This window comes from Cetorhinus maximus, chromosome 16, assembly GCF_964194155.1.
Source record: "Cetorhinus maximus chromosome 16, sCetMax3.hap1.1, whole genome shotgun sequence".
NCBI lineage: Eukaryota > Metazoa > Chordata > Chondrichthyes > Lamniformes > Cetorhinidae > Cetorhinus > Cetorhinus maximus.
Window position 1 is genome coordinate 71,773,122 of NC_135894.1, and position 21,654 is coordinate 71,794,775.

General features: G+C 41.8%; 1 protein-coding gene and 1 long non-coding RNA gene across 7 annotated transcripts in view; one reads left to right on the forward strand and one right to left on the reverse strand.

Moving 5' to 3' along the window:
- The window catches only part of bbx (BBX high mobility group box domain containing), a 206,377-nt gene extending 197,425 nt beyond the window's left edge, over positions 1 to 8,952 (reverse strand). For 2 of the 6 annotated variants that reach the window (XM_078560038.1, XM_078560034.1), the window contains exon 1: positions 8,409 to 8,951. The gene's annotated coding sequence lies outside the window, so the exon portion shown is untranslated. Of the gene's footprint in view, positions 1 to 6,163; positions 6,294 to 6,802; positions 7,226 to 8,408 lie in introns of those variants that run through there. The other 4 variants (XM_078560035.1, XM_078560039.1, XM_078560041.1 and 1 more) reach the window with 4 other exon arrangements.
- Positions 8,953 to 9,201: 249 nt separating this feature from the next.
- On the forward strand, positions 9,202 to 12,854 carry LOC144691691 (uncharacterized). The gene is made up of 3 exons (XR_013579188.1): positions 9,202 to 9,413; positions 11,687 to 11,786; positions 12,427 to 12,854. It is a non-coding gene; the product is annotated as an uncharacterized LOC144691691 (long non-coding RNA).
- Positions 12,855 to 21,654: the final 8,800 nt, after the last annotated feature.

Consider the following 21,654-nt stretch of genomic DNA (forward strand, 5'->3'; position numbering starts at 1 on the left):
CTGTCATGAGTCAACTTCCTATAACCAACAACTTGGTGTAAGATATGTACCTCCTATTTTTTTCCCCCTTTTGTCACTAATCCACATTAAGGATTGGTCCTGGATCTTGCACAAGGCCTTAGGTAGCATGCTTTTTCATGGCTAGGAGCTTAAACCATAAAGAACTGTCTGGAAACATATTATGTAAGCCAAAAGCTTAATTCACTCTGGGGTTTTCATATTATCAATGAGAGACAAGACAACAGTGGCCTTTATTCAGGATTGCATGCAAAAGAACAACTACATCAAAGTTAAATTAGTTATCAGCAGAAACCCCAGATACTAATTTGAATCAACAATTGGGACAAAACCTCTTACATCTTTCAATCACCACATCAGAATCTCTCCTGCCCTGTGCAAAACCATAAGACTATAAACATGGCAGCATTCGCTACAATAGCTCACTGCTTAACAAGCGCACAAGGAGGTTCACCAACATGAAATTTGTGAAAAGCCAACGGTTCTTTCAGAAATGCCAAGACTGGACACTTCAAGGCCATTCTCTTTCAATTAGACCTAACATTATCAGTGAAGACCACTTCAAGCAGGATGTGTGAAAATGCATAATCTTACCTTAAAAGCATATTGATGTCCTTACCTAGATCCTGAAGCTGGGCTACATAATCCCAGATAAAGTCCAAAATTTGGACACATAGTCCTTTTCACCTTTTGCAAGGGCTGCACAAAACATTAGGTTGAAAACCTCACAGAAATGAATGAAAACAATGTAACTGAAGTTTGACAGTCATTTAATGCTTGATTTGTATAAAATTTGTGTAAAATCATGACCATGCATTCTCCAAGAGAATAAGATCCACCGTTTTCCTTTTTTATACAACATGGGCCTCAAACACATCTGATATACATGCCAGAACATGTCACAAAAAAGCCAAGAGTCACTGAAATCAACTGAATTATTCGGTGATTTTAAATTTCACTAGGATCCCCATCCTTGTAGATAGAACACTAAGGTACAAATACATCAAACAAATTATTTTTCCCTGGCTCCAGTTTGAGTTGCCAGTTCTTGGAAATAACTACTAGGATAGTTACCGATTTTCTCTCCTTCCCCACAACAGTTTTTTCAGAATTTAGCATAAATGCCACTTACACCTTCAGTGCTACCATAGCTAGGCAATGCAGTGTGGAATCCACCTGCTCAGAATGAACTGGTTCATTAAGACCATCTACTTGTGTAGTACACTCTGCAGATTTTTAGAGATGGGTCTCTACTCCAACCATTAAAATACCTTTAATTATTAACACTAGTCCAGCATGATTAACCACTTCTTTAGCCAACAGAGAAATAATTTAGAAACACGCAAGATGAACCACATTGCAGTTAAAACACAATTTTTCTTTTGTAGCTACAGTGGTTCTGGCAGCATTGGCATTTTCATGGAGCTGAGAAGACTGAGTGGTGCAACAAGAAAATAGCAATGATGTACCTATGTACTTGGAATAACTGATGCTATTAGAATAAAAGTAACATTACCAGGAAAACTAAATTATGGGTTCTTAAAAGATATAATAGGATTACATAGGACATATGGCACAGAAACAAATAATTCGGCCCAACCAGTCCACGACAGTGTTCATGCTCCACACAAGCCTCTTCCCATCTTTCCTCATCAAAATCTACCATTCTAACCATCCATTCCTTTCTCCCACAAATGCTTGTCCAGCTTGCTCTTAAATGCATCTGAACTACTCACTTCAGCCACTCCCTTGTGATAGCGAGTTGCACATTCTCACCACTCTTCGGATGAAGAAATTTCTTCTCAATTCCAACTTGGATTTCTGGTGACTGCCTTATATTGATGGCCTCAAGTTATGCTCTTCCCGACAAGCGGAAACATATTCTCTGCATCCAATCTATCAAAGCCTTTCATAATTTTAAAGACCTTCATTAGATCACTACTCAACCTCCATTTTTCAAGAGAAAAAAAGAGACCCAGCCCCTCAATCGTTTCCAACTGTGTATGCCTACACGTTTCTGGTGTTATCCTTGTAAATCTTCTCTGCACCCTCTCCAGTACCTCTATATTCCTTTTCTAATATGGTGAGTAGAACTGCATGCACTATTCTCAATGTAAATACTAAACAAAGAGGTAATAAATGACAGCAAGTCGATGCATTGCGTTAATCCCAGATGCCATTAATACAACTGTTAGGAAATACTAATAACAGTACTTTGAGTATAGAATGCTCTTTAAAGCTTTCAAAACATGCAGATGTTTTCACTCATGCAAGATCTTCAAAACTAATAGCTGAAGTTGTGATATCTTTGAGAAGAGAATCAACTGGAATGTTTTAACATAGTGGTATATCTTAGTACACAAGGTCATTTTAGGGTCATAGAGGTCCACAGCACAGAAAAAGGCTCTTCAGCCCATCAAGTCTGCACCGGTCAAACAAGTACCTAACTATTTTAATCCCATTTTCCAGCACTAGGCCCATAGCCTTATATGCCATGGCATCGCAAGTGCACATCCAAATACTTCTTAAATGTTATGAGGGTTTCTGCCTCAACCACCTTTTCAGGTAGTGAGTTCCAAATTCCCACCACCCTCTGGGTGAAACAATTCTTCCTCACATCCCCTCTAAACCTCCTGCCCCTTACCTTAAATCTATGCCCCCTGGTTAATGATCCCTCCACCAAGGGGAAAAGTTCCTTCCTGTCTACCCTATCTATGTCCCTCATAGTTTTATACCTCAATCATGTCCCCCCTCAATCGCCTCTGCTCCATGGAAAATAACCCCAGTCTATCCAATCTCTCCTCATAACTAAAACTCTCCAGCCCAGGCAACATCCTGGTAAATCTCCTCTGCACTCTCTCTCGTGCATCCTTCCTATAATGCGGATTCCAGAACTGCACGCAATACCCCAGCTGTTGCCTAACCAGCGTTTTATACGGTTCCAGCATAACCTCCCTGCTCTTACATTCTATGCCTCGACTAATAAAGGCAAGTATCCCATATGCCTCCTTCACCACCTTATCTACCTTTCCCGCTACCTTAAGGGATCAGTGGACATGCACACCAAGGTCCCTCTGATCCTCGGTACTTCCCAGGGTCCTACCATTCATCGTGTATTCCCGCGCCTTCTTTGTCCTGCCCAAGTGCATCACCTCACACTTATCTGGATTAAATTCCATTTGCCACTGATCAACCCATCTGACCAGCCTATCTATATCCTCCTGTAATCTAAGGCTATCCTCTTCACTATTTACCACCCCACCAATTTTCGTGTCATCCGCAAACTTACTGATCAACTCTCCTACATTCAAGTCTAAGTTGTTTATATATGCCACAAACAGCAAGGGACCCAACACCGATCCCTGTGGAAACCCACTGGTCACAGGCATCCAGTCACAAAAACACCCCTCGACCAACACCCTCTGCTTCCTGCCACTCAGCCAATTCTGGATCCAAATTGCCTTGGATCCAATGGGCTCTTACCTTCATTATCAATCTCCCATGCGGGGCCTTATCAAAAGCCTTGCTGAAGTCCAAGTAGACTACGTCAAATGCATTGCCCTCATCTACACACCTGGTCACCTCTTCGAAAAATTCAATCAAATTGGTCAGACATGACCTCCCCTCAACAAAACTATGCTGACTGTCCTTGATTAATCCCTGCCTCTCCAAGTGTAGATTAATTCTGTCCCTCAGAATTGCTTCTAATAGCTTCCCCACCACTGAGTTTAGACTGACTGGCCTGTAGTTCCCTGGTTTACCCCTTCCTCCCTTCTTGAATAACATACCACGTTGGCTGTCCTCCAGTCCTCTGGCACCTCTCCTGTGGCCAGAGAGGTATTGAAAATTATTTCCAGTGTCCCTGCTATCTCCTCCCTTGCCTCACTCAACAACCTGGGATACATTTCATCCAGGCCTGGAGATTTATCTGCTTTTAAGCCTGCCAGACCACTTAGAACCTCCTCCCTTTCTATGCTAATTTCTTTAAGTATATCACAGTCCTTCTGCCTGATTTCCATACCCATGCCGTCCCTCTCACTTGTGAACACCGACACAAAGTATTCACTTAGAACCCTACCTATGTCTTCCAGCTCCACACACAAATTACCACTATGGTCCTTAATGGACCCTACTCTTTCCCTAGTTATCCTCTTACTCTTAATGTACTTGTAAAATAACTTTGGACTTTCCTTTATTTTACCTGCCAATGTTTTTTCATGCCACCTTTTTGCTTTCCTAATTTCTTTTTTAAGTTCTCCCCTACACATTCTATACTCCTCCAGGGCTTCTGCTGTTTTGAGCCCTCGGTATCTCCCTTAAGCCTCCCTTTTTCTCTTTATCCAAACCTGTATATCCCTTGACATCCAGGGTTCCCTGGATTTGTTGGTCCCACCCTTTGTCTTTACTGGAATATGTTGGCCCTGTACTCTCCCTATTTCCTTCTTGAATGAGTACCACTGCTCTGACATAGATTTACCTAAAAGTGGCTGCTCCCAGTCCACTCTGGCCAAATCATATCTGATCTTATTAAAATCGACCTTCCCCCAATTTAGAACTCTGATTTCTGGTCCATCCTTGTCCTTTTCCATAACAACCTTGAATCTATTGGAATTATGATCACTATCTGCAAAATGCTCCCCCACTGATACCTCTACCACTTGCCCGGCTTCATTCCCTAAAATTAAGTCCAGGGCCACCCCCTCTCTTGTAGGACCTTCTGCGTACTGGCTTAAAAAGCTCTCTTGGATGCATTTTAAGAATTCCACTCCCTCTAAATCTATCACACTATGACTAACCCAGTTAATGCTGGGGAAGTTAAAATCCGCCACTATTACTACCCTATTACTTCTACACTTCTCTGAAATTTGCCTACATATCTGCTCTTCTATTTCTCTATGACTGTTTGGGAGCCTATAGTACACTCCCAGCAATGTGATTGCTCTTTTTTTGTTTTTAAGTTCTGCCCATATGGCTTCATTTGAGGAGCCTTCTAAGATGTCATCCCTCCTTACTGCTGTAATTGATTCCTTGATCAATATTGCAATACTCCCTCCTTCCCTATCTCGCCTGAAGACCCTATATCCTGGAATATTGAGCTGCCAATTCTGCCCCTCTCTCAACCATGTCTCTGTGACAGCAATGACATCATACTTCCATGTGGTAATTTGTGCCCTCAACTCATCTGCCTTATTCATCAAACTCCTTGTATTAAAATAAATACCATCCAACTTTGCCAAGCTCCCTTGTGCCTTAACTGGCCTATAATTTCTATGCCTTCCAGACTCAGTTACTCTCTCTTCTAATTTTGGCTGTGCATCTCCCCCTGCTGAACCTCCTCTCAGGATCCCATCCCCCTGCCAAGTTAGTTTAAACCCTCCCCAACAGCACTAGCAAATCTCCCCACAAGGATGTTGGTCCCATTCCAGTTCAGGTGCATTACGTCCGCCTTGTATAGGTCCCACCGCCCCCAGAAACGGTCCCAATGTCCCAGAAATCTAAAGCCCTCCCTCCTGCACCATCTCTCCAGCCACGCATTTATCTGGACTAACCTCCTATTTCTATACTCACTAGCACGTGGCACCGGAAGTAATCCATCGATTACTACCTTTGAGATCCTGTTTTTTAATCTGCTTCCTAGCTACCTAAATTCTGCTTGCAAGACCTCATCCCTCTTTCTACCTATGTCATTGGTACCAATATGTACCACAATCTCTGACGTGCACTTGAATTCCTTTTTTACTTCAGTGTAAATGTGCCACTGTCCTCCTAAAGCCACTGAGATATCTGGAATACACTAAAATTGCATACTAAAAAGTATTGCAGAAAAGTTTAGAAATAAGGTATAGTTCACATCTTATTTAATAAAATAATGCACTTTGTCAAATTGCATCATTAACACTTCAATTATAAACTTCAAATCTGGCCAACTATTGTTCCAATTGGCAATTTTTGTGACTAATGGAGAAAGCCTGAAGTTCATGTCCCTTATAAGGAAAACCACTATCATCTCACACACAAGTTATCACTTGTGGGTTAGATTATTTTCATCAATTGTGAAATTAAATCCATTTTATAAACAGCCATTTTCGATTGAGAAGCCACCAGTTCCAATTACAAAATAGTTTACTTGATTCCTTTGCCTTACTTTTCTTCCAACAAGAACTCTTCACTTCCTTGATCTTCCGCTTATTATTCCATTCGAAGAACTGAAGTTTTGAAAACAAACAGTACACCCTGAGATTTCTGACATACTCATCTACACTCCAGTATCACACCTGTATTTAACAGAAATATGAATTAAAACTGTGAATCAAAGACTCCCAGTGCAAGCTATAAATGTCATCATGGGTTAACAATATTATTTGCACTTAGTTAAGAAGTCGAAGTGTGACGAATTTTGCTTCAGATCGACTCTAAATCTTGCATTAGCTATTGGCTCACTAGCCCCAGCCAGTAGCTACAGGACCTGTCAGCTCCATACGACAGTGCTATACATACTCGGCACATGGGACGTACACTACGCCTTACGTATTAAAATAGTAGAATATACTGTCATTTTACAGTTTTCGGCACTAAGAATGATTAGAAAGTGTAAAAAATCAATCAGTTTGTTAGATAGCAACACAGGTACATTCAAACCACACGTCAAAACACGGGGTGTTCCGGAAAAGGACTACTTGCAGCACACACACACACACACACATACACAGGGAAAAAAATCTCTTTGATACAGGCAACTCGACAGAACCCAAATGCAACAAAAAAGTACAGTGACCGAAGTTACAATTTAAAGGCGATCGCCGTTCAGAAACGTTGTTCCGTTTTCCTCTAATCCCATCACACTATTTGCAGTGTAAAAGTAGGCCAAGCTCAAGTTTGCATCGCTGTGCAAAATGTCGATCTAAGGCTGACAAGACACAGCGAGAGAGTCCATCTTGCTTCGGGGAAACCAAGTGCAAAAAACCTCACTCATACAGAGAGAGAGAGAGAGAGAGAGGGGGAGAGGGAGAGAGGGAGGGAGAGAGAAAGAAAGAGGGAGGGAGGGAGGATAAAAAACTCCCCCAAAACAAGCTGCCATTTCAGTGCTGGTTACTCCATCCTGCTTCACCCAAACTCCCTCTTAGTTACAAGGTTAGATCTCTGGTGGATTATCACCAGGCCATTCAGTGATCTGTCCCTGTATTCCTGTACACTAATAACAATTTGTTTTTGGGGGGGGGGGGGGGGGTTATTTTGTTTTTTTAAAAAGAGGAAAGGAAAAGAAGTGCCCTGGCCTGAGTGAGTCGCTTATAAACGTGTCATTTGCAGGACACGGAATGGTTTCAGCTTCCACCTCCCCTCAGAGAGAGAGGGAGAGGGAGAGGGGGGGGGGTCCCACTCAGCACCAGAATTATACTTCCTGAGAAAAAGTGCACTGGTTTAAAATAATAATAAATAAACAGCGATGTGTTTAAAGCTGTGGTATCGCAGCACCACTGGATAATTAAACAGCAAATCTCGTATGAGGCGGTAATGGGATTTGATCAGAGAAGACAAGGGCAGAAAAAGCAGGTACAGAGGCTGCACAGTGTTGTCTCTCTACCTTATTCATCCATCAGATTCCCTCTCCCTCTCCCCCTCTCTCTCTCTCTCTCTGTGAGGGGAGGTCACGGCGGTGCCCGGCTCAAACTCTTGCAAAATGAGAGAGGTGGCTGCAGATTTCTGGATGTTAATGGGGGTTTTTCACTGAGAGACTTTCCTGTACTGAGGGAACCAGCTGATCCTTTCGCCGTTACAAACCGATCTCCCTCTCCCTCTCTCTCTCCGATCCAGTCCCCCCCCTCTCCCTCCCCTTCCTCCTTATTTATTTTGTTTGTTTTTTCATGACAGAAAACCGAAAGCGAAAAGCCCGGTCTGAGCCCCGAGCCGATTGCTTTCACTCCACCATTACAGGGAGAGAGATGAGAAAACGGGGTTTAAAGGACTAGGCCTCTCTCTCTCTCTCTCTCTCCCTCTCCCTAAGTTATTGACAACATCACATTATTGTCCAGTATGGAGACAGCTCGCCGCCTGTAATCCCGGCATTTAACCCCCTTCCTCCTCCCCTCCCCAACATTTACCCATGGCCAAAGGCAGGGTTTATGTCAGCACAAATCCCACTTTGCCCTGACTGAGACACAATCCTCTCTCTCCCCCTCTGCCAACAGTTTCCTTTTATTATTCTCACTTGTCTACATTCTCTCTCTCTCTCTCCCTGTGTTATAACACTGGCCTAGCTCTGCTCTCTCTCTGGCCTACTTGGGTCTCTCACACACACGCAAACGCCACAAAATGATCAGTATTTCCAAAAGCCAGAGATAAACAATCAATGAAAAGTTTACAGTCACTGAAATGGTGGTTCTGGTACACACCTGGTGCCGGGGTCCCGTCCGTCCGGCGGCCCTTTTAAAGCCTCTCTCTCTCTCTCTCTCTCTCTCACACAGTCTGCTTCTCTCTCTCTCTCTTTAATGAGTGCTCTCTTCTCCCCCACCCCCGGCTCGGGGTGGCGTTGGGTGAGAGAAGTTGTATGTTTAAAAAGTCGCTGCTTGTTGTTCTGTTGCTGGTTGTTGTTGTGCAAGTGACAGTCAGGCGGATTGAAGGAGAAGTTGCTGCTTGCTGCTGGCCCTCTCTCTCTCACTCACTCTCTCACACTCCCTCTCTCTCTCTCTCTCTCCGGCTGTTTGGACGAGGGCGAGAAGCTGCCACTACAAGAGGGACCCTCATTGGTTGCCAGGCCCGAGCAAGAGCCGAGAGCAACCAAAGAGACAGACTGTAACAACTGGGAGAAACATACACTGTTTAACTAACCTTCTCTCGCTTATAAAAACATCTCTGTATAAATGTGTGCGCATACACAGCAAACCTGCATCTCTTTTTTTTCCCCCTGTCGGTGTGACACACACACACACATGCAGAAAGAACTGCCTTGTTACAAGAACTCGTTTTTAGTTTGTTTAAATACGAACTACAGCAGCAGAAAAGGGAAGGGAGGGTTGAAAGAGAAACAGCCAGTCCAGAGGTACGTTGTTCACCTCCCCCCCCCTCACAACGTACGGGATTTAATAAGATTTATATAAAATGTGTGCGAGAGATAGAGAGAAACAGACCTAGCTACTAGAATAGGAACTCGTCATCAGGCATATTGCATGCGGTTGAACTACAAGGGAGCATAGCACGGGAAGGGAGCAAGCCACAGAGAAAGCATTGGGACACTTGCAACAGATGCAACATACAGTATGTAACTAGATCTCTGAAAAACCAATACAACCCAGACAAAGAACAATCTCTAAAACGGTGCAGCGAAAAGTAACAGAAACGTTTGGTGTTGCTGGTTTAAAGTAATCATCGGATGTATTGCATGCTGTATGGGAGAAAAGGTCAGGTTGCTTTATAAATCACATAGAAAGTAGCATTCTAAAACATGTTCAAAAGACAAATACCATGTTTGTAAGAGCTTAAAAAAGATGTGTTACATTTAATTACATCATTATAATACCAGGAGACAGCAGCCAAAGAGCAAATATTACAACATTGGAACTGTGTAAACCCCATTTAGCCCAAGGAGAAACTAACATATGCTGTAAACTGCAAGAGTGTGTTCTGTCAAGCTTGTAGCAAGGTAGGCCTGAAGTATCCCTTTTTACAATGCTTGAAAGGATTTTTCCATTCAGTGTAAATGAAGAACATTGTACCAGGTAGAATTGTCAAGATATTTTCTCCATGTTGGCACTAAAATTAGGAAACTAATGTTGTAGCTACACAAATGTGTTTCATATTGATAGATTTTAGACCAGGTGGGTGCTTCCAGTGTTCAGAGAAATTAGTATCATGTTATCAAAGTAATGTCAATGAGAAGACTGAACATAATTTACTCATATCAATAAGAGATTGTGGCAATACAGTGAGAAAGTTTCACAGTATTTTTATTCATTCACAGGATGTAGGCTCTGCTGGCATTTTTTGTCCACCCCTAGTTGCTCTTGAGAAGGTGGTGGTGAGCTGCCTTCTTGAACCGCTGCAGTCCATGCAATGTAGGTACACCCACAGTGCTGTTAGGAAGTGAGTTCCAAAAGGAACATTGTTTTCACAAAAAAGTCAGGAAAGCCTATTTTGAAATGAAAGAACCATGAACAATTTTCGACATGATATAATAAAACACACAGTTCTATCGAGAATAAGATTGGGTTACATGCAAAAACTAATTTTGCGAATCCTTTAAATAATTTTAAATACTTCCTATATCCAATCTTACCAAAGTAAACACAAAATAACCATCAAAATATGTTCCTTTCTGTATCTATTAACAAACAATTTACAGAAGAAAAACAGGTATTTTTGGGAATATTGCCTATGTATGTGCAATATATTGTGGTAAATATTTATGAATTATAGAAACTTACAGTGAATAAGGAGGCCATTCAGTCTGTCATCCCTTTTTTGGATCTTTGAAAGAGGAGTTGTGCTTTGTTCAGATTCCTAGTTTGTCTCTGGAACCCTGTAATTTCCACATCTCCAAGTACCTACCCAACCCCCTTCTAAAAGGATTAATGGAATCAGCTTTGTCTAACTTTTCAAATAGAGTATTCCAGACCCTGACAACTCTTCAGTGGAAAAAAAAAATCCTTATCTGCCCTCTGGAGCTCCTGCCAATGATTTTGAACCTATACACCCAAGTTATTAACCAACTTGCAAGAGAGAATAATTTTTCTCTATCCACTTTATCAAAATTGCTCATGGTCTTGAAAACCTGTATTTGATCAACTCTTAACTTTCTCTATTCCAAGGAGAATAGTCCTAACTTTTCCAGCCTCCCCGTATAACTGAAGCCCCTCGTCCCTGGTAACGTCCTGGTAAATCTCCTCTGTACCGTTCCTAAGGTCTTTACATTGTTCCAGAGGCGGTACCCAGAATTGTTTACAGACTCCAGCTGAGGCCTAACCAGTGATTTATAAAGTTCAAGCACAATCTCTTTACCTTTATATTCTATTCTATCCATAAACTCAAGAAACCAATATACTTTTTTAACCACTTTATCCAGTTACCCTGTCACATTTAAGGATTTGTGTACGTTTTCACCTACACTTTTCAAATTTGTGCCATTTATAGCATAAGGTCTTTTCATATTAGTTCTCTCAAAGTGTATCACTTTATACGTCTCCACATTGAACTCTACCTGCCATGCTTCTGCCCATTTCTCCATTCTGTCTATGTCATCCTGTAGCCTTTAACTACCCTCTTCATGACCTACCACTTCATCAAATTTTGTATCATCTGCAAACTTTATAATACTGCTCACTACACACACACACAAGGTAAAATGTAGTAAAAGATTTCAGTATGGAACTAAAACTTAATGTAAAATATACTGTTTGTTTTAACTATATCACTTTTATAAAGCTTATATAATAAAGACAAAAGTATTGTTGTGAAATCTCAATTTTATCAATGTAAAATTGCTTTACAATCACATAAGAAATTTGAAGACATGCATAAAAATAACTACAGTAGCGATACTTATTAGATGTATAACATTTGCCTACATCATCACATTATAGGGAACTATTAGACTGAAATTTTATAATAGCTGATAAAATTAAAAAACTTTTTTATTTCTTATAATTTTACTGAGGTCCATAATCTTCTCTAGCAGATAACTTAAAGAACTGCAGAACTGTCTGCTGATAAAAATAACCAAAATATCTTGAACCGGTCAAAACTGATCAAAGACATTCGACATGGATCTGTGAAAGGTAGGTCATGCCTGACTAATTTAGTGAAATGTTTTAAGGAGGCCTTTGACAGAGTGGATAGGAGAATGTCTGTGGATATTACCTATATTAACTTTTAAAAGACATTTGCCAAATGAGAGATTATTATTAAAAATGAACATGCATGGAATTGAAGGTAATTTTGTGACATAGATTTTCTAATTGGTTGGGAGGTGGGAGACAGAAGGCGTAAAATAAAATTGTGTTAATTATGAAGTTTATAAAATTGTTATGTTTTTGAACTGTGTCTTTAATTTAAAGTAAAATGGAGGTGATCATGTGACCTGTTCTGAAGATTACTTGACAGCAGGCCCCTCAAAGGGGCAATAGTGTAAGGTATTCAAGATTGGAGACAATGACAGCAGTCTCTGAGTTCACAATGGGTAGATCCTGAGACTCCCAAAGTCCCAGAAAGTAAATAATTGTGCTGTAAACTGTCCATTTATTTCTAAGGTAAAAGAGAATTGGGGTCAAGAATATTTCTAATCAGCATTTCTACTTGGATGCAAGGCTAATGTGTTTCATCTTGCCATGGTAAAGAGGGCAGAAGAGGCCATTTTTGAGATCAGGTTACAGGCTTCCCTACAAATCAATGAATATCACAGTTTTGTTTGGTTAGCAGAGAGAAGAGACTGCTTGACTTTGCGATCTACCACAGCCAGATGCAGGAGGGAGATGGTCTCTTGTCGAAGAGGCACATCCTGCCACCATCTAAAGATTCCAGGAGAGTCAACCTGGCACGGCTAGAGGGTAAAAATCATTGGGACAGGCTTTACTTCTGGTAGTGGATTTAGGAAACTCTCCGAAAACTAAGGAAAGTACCTGAAGACAGTCACTCAAAGTTACTACTCAATGAAACAAGGTGATGTGAATCCTTTGGAAACTGGGAGCAACTGTGGACTGTTTGCTCTAAGGATTCTAATTCCGTGGAGGTTGTGATGCATGATAAGTATAAAATGGGAAGGTTCCTTTCTGTGGTTTAAAGTATAAGTTGCCTATAAAGATAGTGTTTAGCTACTAGTATTTTTAGTCATTTGTTATAGTAAACACCTCAAAGCATGAAATCTTGATGAGTCATTCTTTCAGCTATTAACTGGAAGTTCGAACTTCTTTTTAAAAGTTATCAGCCTCTACAGGGATCGTAACAATTGCCTGGTTAGCAGAGTCTAACAAGTGGATCTGTACTGAGGTCTCAGCTTTTCACCATATTTATTAATGACTAAGTTTCAAGAATAAAGTGTTATTTATCCAAGTTTGAGATTACACAAAGTTAAAAAGCATATTCAATTGTATAGATGAGTGAAGGACATTGAAATAAGCTTACTAAGTGAATGGGCAAAACTATAGCAATTTGAGTTTAATGCAAGGAAATGTGAGGTGGGATTTGATCCGGGGAAGACAAATCAGGCTATATTCTTAATGGCGAGAGACTAGGAGCTGTGAAGGAGCAAAGAGATTTAGCTGTCTATGTACACTGAAGGCAGGTCCTGGGTGCAAAAAGCAATTTACATAGGATGTATGGCACAGAAACAAGCCATTCTGCCCAACCAGTCCACGCAGGTGTTTATACTGCACTCAAGTTCCCTTCCAGCTTTCCTCAGCTAAATCTGCCATCGTAACAATTTATTCTCTTCTCCTCCATATGCTTTTCATCTATACCATTTGCTTCAACTAACCCTGTGGTTGTGAGTTCCGCATTCTCACCACTATTTAGGTAAAGAAGTTTCTTCTGATTTCCCTATTGGATTTCTTGGTGACTATCTTATGTTGATGACCTCTAGTTATGCTCTTCCCCACAAGAGGAAATATTCTCTCTGTATCCACTCTATCAAAACCTTTCATAATTTTAAAGACCTTTATTAGGTCACCCTTCAGCCTTCTGTTTTCAAGTGAAAAGAGTGCCAGCCTGTGTAATTAAAAAGGCTGATGAAATGTTGGCTTTTTTCTCAAGTGGGTTGGAAGACAAAAGTGAGGAAGTGATGTTTCAGTTGTACAGAGCTTTGGTCAGACCCCATCTGGAGTATTCTATTCAGTTTTGGACAATGCACTTCAGGAAAGGTATTTTGGCCCAGAGGGATAACAACATAAATTTACCAGAATGATGCTGAGTCTGTGAGGGTTAAGTTATGAGGGCAACTTGCATAAACTTAGTTTGCATTCCATTAAGTTAAAGGGGTGAGGAATGATCTGATTCGGGTGTTTAAAATCATACATTGGTTCAATACGATAAATTTGGAGAAACTATTTCCTTTGGCAAGAGGGTCAAGAGCAAAGCAGTATAATCTTAAAATTATAACCAGGGAATTTAGGAGTGAAAGGAAGAGGCACTTTCTGAAACAAAGGGTAGTGGAAATTTAGAGCTCTTATCCATAAAGAGCATGGATACTGAATTAATTGAAATTTTCATGACTGAGATCAATGGATTTCTGTTAGGTATCATGGGATATGGAGAAAGCACATCTAAATAGAATTCAAGTACAGATCAGTTATGGTTCAATAAAATGACAGAACAGGCTTAAGGGGCTGAATGGCCTAGTCCTGTTCCAATATTCCTATAAAAACAAATTGTAATATAAATTTACCATTACTTCTCAGAACTGCCACAATAGTCACAATATTGAAACAAATATAAAGCATTAAACAATGTCCTTATATATATAGATATATATATATATATATATATATATAGACCTATCTATCATATAGTAAATTTGATGTATGGGAAGTGTAAAAATCATTGAAAATCCATTGGGCCAGATTTTGCTGTAAAAATAGTAGTGAAGTTAATAACACTAACCATTATTGATGGGCAAATTGTGCAGCAACTTCTGGTGGCTGTACATCCACACTTAAATATGGAAATCTAAAGGTTGTTGTCCAATATTTCCTACTCCTCTGGTATGACCTGTCCCATTATTCAAATGTACCAATTGTGTGAAAGTGCAGTACTTAACCCATAGATAAGGGCTAAATTTGTCTGTAAAGGTTAGGCTTTGCCCATTCCAGCCTAAGTACTTTTTTAATGCAATGACAACTGCCAAACAACTTCTCTGGCACTGAAAAGTAAATTTTACAAGTTGGAGTTTCATTCATACAACTTTTAATTGTAGTTGAAGATTTTTTATAAAACGTATTTTATTTTTACCTTTTCTTTCTCTTTTATATTTCTCTCTTAATCCAATCTTTATTTCCCTTTCAAATCCTTGATTTAACATTGAATTAAATATTTTAACTGACACACACTGTCTAGATTTTACATTGCTGATTAATGATTTTTTAATTTGATTGGTTAGGGAGATACCCAATTGCTTGCCCTGTTCACATAGGTACAAGATGCTCTGCAGAGAGCACTGCATTTTTGGTTGTTTGGCTGTCAGTAACTTTCCATGTAAAACCCCATAGAAAGCCTATAGATAAATGCAGTCCCAACAAACCTAGGGCATAATTCGACCCAATATAAATATTTGCAGAAACTTCTGTAGGTGGAGTGTGACACATAGTAGATGTTGTTCTATAGTGAGAGCAGATCACATTTTAATTGTAAAAACAGGTCACGGGTTCCACAAACAAGCATTTCTATTTGGGAATATTATCCATGTCAGTGTACATCAATTCTGACCACTGTTATGTGAGCAATGTTACAAGGGATAGAAAGCATCAGAAATATGAAATAAACTCAAAGCTGTGTTTTTCTTCAGTAACTGAAATTTATATTCTCTAAGATAAGAATCAAAAACAAATTTTTAAAAATTACATGTATCACAATATCATGTTCACATTTATCCATTGAAGTATCTTCTGTTTCTTTTATGGCTTCATTAAAGATTTTACTTGAAGGACTCACCCTTTCCCTATTGCCTGATCTTCACTGTGACATCTTTGCCCAAAGCTGTAACTGTGTAAGCTGAAATTAGACTGTGCAATCTGAGCGTGTATAGTGCTCCTAACTTTCCAACATGAATCAACTGCATAAATGAAATATTTTTCCTTAGTTTTGCACGCTTTCTGTTCAGTAGCTTTTCTTGAAATGATTTTGAAAAACAAAAAAGACAAATTTCAAAAGCTTTAGTGAAATAAAATTTATATTCAGTGTTTCTTTAAAAAAGCAGTGAAACATTGCATGTGTGACTGTGAGCTTGGGGTGTTAACAACTGAAGGCAGGGCTACCAATGTTGAAGCAATTAAAATCAGGAATGCTTAAGAGGCCAAAATTGGAGGAGCACAGGTATCTCAGAGGATTGTTGGCCTGGAGGAGATTAGAGATAAGGAGGGATGAAGCCTGGAAGGGATTTGAAAACAAGGATGAGAATTTTAATATCATGGCATTGATTAAGAGGGAGCCATTGATGGGTGATCAGGTTGTGTTGTGGGTTAGGATCTGGGCAGCAGGATTTTGAATGAACTTAAGTTTATGGAGGATGGAAGATGAGAGGCCCAACAGGAGTCCCTTAGAATTGTCAAATATAGAGCTTAAAAAAGGAATGGATAAGGGTTTCAGTAACAGATGATCTGAGATAGAGGTGAAGGTGAAAATAGTGATGGAGCAAAAGTGTGGTCAGGAGCTCATCTCAGAGTCAAACACCAAAAACAACTTGCATTTATTTGGCAGCTTTAATGTTGGAAAACATCCCAAGGTGCTTCAGAGAAACTTTATAAAGCACAATTTGACACACAATCACATATGGTGCTATTAGGGCAGATGGTCAAAAGTTAGTTTAAAGAGGTTTTAACAAGTGTCTCAAAGGAGGAAAGAAAAGTAGAGAAGCAGAGAGGTTTAGGGAGGGAATTCCAGAGCTTTTGACTGAGGCACATGAAGGCATGGCCACAATGGTGGAGCAGTTAAAATCAGACTTGCTCAAGAGGCCAGATTTAGATGAACACCAATATCTTGGAGGGCGTGGGGCTGGGGGAGATTAAAAATCTATGGAGGGGTGAGGCCTCATAGAGATTTTAAAACAAAGGTGAGAATTTTAAAATTAAGGTGTTCTTTAACCATGGGTAATTAGGTCAGCAATCACAGGGGCAATAGGTGAACAGAACTTGGTGTGATTAAGGACATTAGCCCCCCAAGTTTAGGATGACAAGATTACAGAGGGTGGAAGTCAGTCAAGAGTGTGTTGGAATAGTCAAGCCCAGCGATAAAGGAATAGATGAAGGTTTCAGCAGCAGATGAGCGCTGAATTTTGAAGCCAAATACCTATCCACCTGTGCAAAAGCAAAATACTGTGGATTTTTTATTTATTCGTTTATTTATTCATTCACAGGATGTGGACTTCACTGGCTGGGTCAGCATTTATTGCCCATCCCTAGTTGCCCTTGAGAAGGTGGTGGTGAGCTGCCTTCTTGAACCGCTGTAGTCCATGTGATGTAGTTACACCCACAGTGCTGTTAGGGAGGGAGTTCCAGGATTTTGACCCAGCGACAGTGAGGAACCAGCAATATATTTCCAAGGCAGGATGGTGAGTGACTTGGAAGGGAACTTCCAGGTGGTGGTGTTCCCATCTGTCTGCTGCCCTTGTCCTTGTAGATGGTAGTGGTCGTGGGTTTGGAAGGTGCTGTCGAAGGAGCCTTGGTGAATTCCTGCAGTGCATCTTGTAGATGGTACACACTGCTGCTACTGTGCGTCGGTGGTGGAGGGAATGAATGTTTGTGGATGTGGTGCCAATCAAGGGGCTGCTTTGTCCTGGGCACTGTCAAGCTTTTGAGTGTTGTGGGAGCTGCATTCATTCAGGCAAGTGGGGAGTATTCCATCACACTCCTGACCTGTGCCTTGTGGATGGTGGATAGGCTTTAGGGAGTCAGGAGGTGAGTTACTCAGAGCAGGATTCCTAGCCTCTGACCTGCTCTTGTAGCTGCAGTATTTATATTGCTAGTCCTGTTCAGTTTCTGCTCAATGGATATTGATAGTGGGGGATTAAGTGATGGTAATACCATTGAACATCAAGGGCCGATGGTTGGATTCTCTTGTGTTGGAGATGATCATTGCCTGACACTTGTGAGGCATGAACGTTACTTGTAACTTGTCAGCCCAAGCCTGGATGTTGTGCAGATCTTGCTGCATTTGGGCATGGACTGCTTCAGTACCTGAAGAGTCATGAATGGTGCTGAACATTGTGCAATCATCAACATCCCCACTTCTGACCTTATGATGGAAGGAAGGTCATTGATGAAGCAGCTGAAGATGGTTAGGCTGAGGACACTACCCTGAGGAACTCCTGCAGTGATGTCCTGGTGCTGAGATGACTGATCTCCAACAACCACAACCGTCTTCCTTTGTGCTAGGTATGACTCCAACCAGCGGAGAATGTTCCCCCTGATTCCCATTGACTCCAGTTTTGCTAGGGCTCCTTGATGCCACACTTGGTCAAATGCGGCCTTGATGTCAAGGGCAGTCACTCACACTTCGGGAGTTTAGCTCTTTTGTCCATGTTTGAACCAAGACTGTAATGAGGTCAGGAGCTGAGTAGCCCGGGTGGAACACAAACTGTGCGTTAGTGAGCAGGTTATTGCTAAGCAAGTGCCGTTAGATAACACTATTGATGACCCCTTCCATTACTTTACTGATGATTCAGAGTAGACTGATGGGGCTGTAATTGACCAGGTTGGATTTGTCCTGCTATTTGTACAGGACATACCTGGGCAATTTTCCACATAGTCGGGTAGATGCCAGCATTGTAGCTATACTGGAACAGCTTGGCTAGGGGCGCGACAAGATCTGGAGCACAAGTCTTCAGTTATATTGCCGGAATATTGTCAGGGCCCATAGCCTTTGCAGTATCCAGTGCCTTCAGCCATTTCTTGATATCATGTGAACTGAATTGAATTGGCTGAAGACTGGCATCTGTGATGCTGGGGACCTCCGGAGGAGGCTGCGCACTTCTGGCTGCAGCTTTAGCTTTATCTTTTGCACTGATGTGTTGGGCTCCTCCATCGTTGAGGATGGGGATATTTGTGGAGCTTCTTCCTCCAGTGAGTTGTTTAATTGTGCACCACCATTCACAACTGGATGTGGCAGGACTTCGGAGCTTAAATTTGATCCGTTGGTTGTCGGATTGCTTAGGTCTGTCTATCACTTGCTGCTTATGCTGTTTGGCATGCAAGTAGTCCTGTGTTATAGCTTCAGCATGTTAACACCTCATTTTTAGGTATGCCTGGTGCTGCTCCTGGCATGCCATACTGCACTCTTCATTGAACCAGGCTTGATGGTAATGGTAGATTGGGGGATACGCCGGGCCATGAGGTTACAGATTGTGGTTGAGTACAATTCTGCTGCTGCTGATCTTCCACTGCACCTCATGTGTGCCCAGTCTTGAGTTGCTAGATCTGTTCGAAATCTATCCCATTTAGCACGGTGGTAGTGCCACACAACACGATGGAGGATGCCCTCAATGTGAAGGCTGGACTTCGTCTTTACAACGACTGTGCGGTGATCACTGCTACCAATACTGTCATGGACAGATGCACCTGCGGCAGGCAGGTTGGTGAGAATGAGGTCAAGTATCTTTTTTCCCCTTGGTTCCCTCACCACCAGCCGCAGACCCAGCCCAGCAGATATGTCATTTAGGACTTGGCCAGCTCGGTCAGTAGTGATGCTACCGAGCCATTCTTTGTGATGGACGTTGAAGTCCCCCACCCAGAGTATATTCTGTGCTCTTGCCACCCTCAGTACTTCCTCCAAGTGGTGTTCAACATGGAGGAGCACTGATTCATCAGCTGAGGGAGGGCAGTAAGTGGTAATCAGCAGGAGGTTTCCTTGCTCATGTTTGACCTGATGCCATGAGACCTCATGGGGTCCAGAGTCGATGTTGAGGACTCCCAGGGCAACCCCCTCCTGACTGAATACCACTGTGCTGCCATCTCTGCTGGGTCTGTCCTGCCAGTGGGACAGGACATATCGAGGGATGGTGATGGTGGTGTCTGGGACATTATCTGTTAGGTATGATTCTGTGAGGATGACTATGTCAGGCTGTTGCTTGACTAGTCTGTGAAACAGCTGACCCAATTTTGGCACTAGCCCCCAGATGTTAGTAAGGAGGACTTTGCAGGGTCGACAGGGCTGAGATTGCCATTTTCGTTTCCGGTGCCTAGGTCGATGCCAGGTGGTCCGTCCGGTTTCATTCCTTTTTTGTGACTTTGTAGCGGTTTGATACAACTGAGTGGCTTGCTAGGCCATTTAAGAGTCAACCACTTTGCTGTGATCTGGAGTCACATGTAGGCCAGACCAGGTAAGGGCGACAGATTTCCTTCCCTAAAGGACATTAGTGAACAGGATGGATTTTTACAACAATCGACAATGGTTCCATGGTCATCATTAGGCTTTCAATTCCAGATTTTAATTGAATTCAAAATCTACCATCTGCCATGGCGGGATTCAGTCCCCATAGCATTACCCTGGATCTCTGGATTGCTGGTCTAGCGACAATACCACTATGCCATCACCTCCCATTTTCTCTGGAAATCTGAGATAAAAACAGAAAATGCTGGAAATTCTGAGCAGATTAAACAGCCTCAGAAAGCAAATACAGTGGCAGGGAAAGGGGTGAGGGGCAGGAGTCTGGCGAGATTTAATGACAAAAGGGATGATCATGCGAGATTAAAGGGAGTGGTAATGGAACAGGTCAAGGAACAAAAGATCGGTTTAGAGGAGGTGTAAATGATAATAGCAGAAGCATCATAAACAGTTGTCATCCAAACAAAAATAAGAGCAGAGGCTATGATCTGAAATTGTTGAACTCAGCGTTGAATCTTATAGGCTGTAAAGTGCCTAATTAAAAAATGGGATTCTGTTCCTCAAGCTTTTTTGAGCTTCATTAGAACAGTGTAGGAGGTCAAGGACAGAGGTCGGAGTGGAAGTGAAGTGGAGAAGTGAAATGTCAGGCAACCAGAAGCATAGGATCACTCTAACAGACTGAACAGAAGCATTCCACAAAGCATTTGGTTTCTCAATGTACATGAGACCACGTGAGCAGCGAGTAGAGTATGCTAAATTGAAAGAAGTTCACCTAAATCACTATTCCACCTAGACGGAGTGTTTTGGGCCCTGGAAGGTGGGAAGAGAGGAGGTAAAGGCAGGTGTTGCAAATCCTGCATTTGCATGGGAAAAGGAGAGGGTGCTGGGGATGATTGAAGTGTGGACCAGGGGCCAGGATTTTTCAGTTGGCGTGCGGGGGCGGGCCCGACACACTGGCATGTAAAATGACACGTAATGACGTCAGGCGTGTGTCCCAACATCATCGCGATGTTTCATTCAGTGGGCATGCGCCAGAGTTGGCTGCATGCCCGCCAACAATTGATAGGCCTATTAAGGCCATTAACAAATTAATTAATGTCAAATTAACACTGCCAGTCCAACCTTACTGTTGGCAGGCAGGCGAAAAGGCAAAGTGGCCTTTATGCTTTTCAGGAAATCTCATCCCCAAGCAGGATGAGGTTTCCTAAAGCTTTTATGAATTAAATGAAAAGTTTTCCTGAAAAATAAAAACACAGTCACATGAGGGGACATGTTTCATTAAATTTTTATTAATTTTATTTATTACATTCAAAAGTGCTTCAATCTCCCTGAGGCAATCTCCCTCAGGAAGATTGAAGCGCTCTTTCAGATGAATGTGTGAAAGAGCGTTGGCCCCGACTCTTCCCTCCTCCCCTCACCCACACAGGTAGCGCTGAGCGCTACCACTCGCGCATTACGCTGGGCTGGCCTTAATTGGCCCGCCTATGTAAAATGGCGGTGCGGAGCCGATCGAAGGTGGCGGTCAGCTCCGCGACTGCCCCCACCTACTCCCACTGAGCCCACCTGACGCAGGAAAAATTCAGGCCAGGGTGTCACAGAGGGAACAGTCCCTTCAGAATG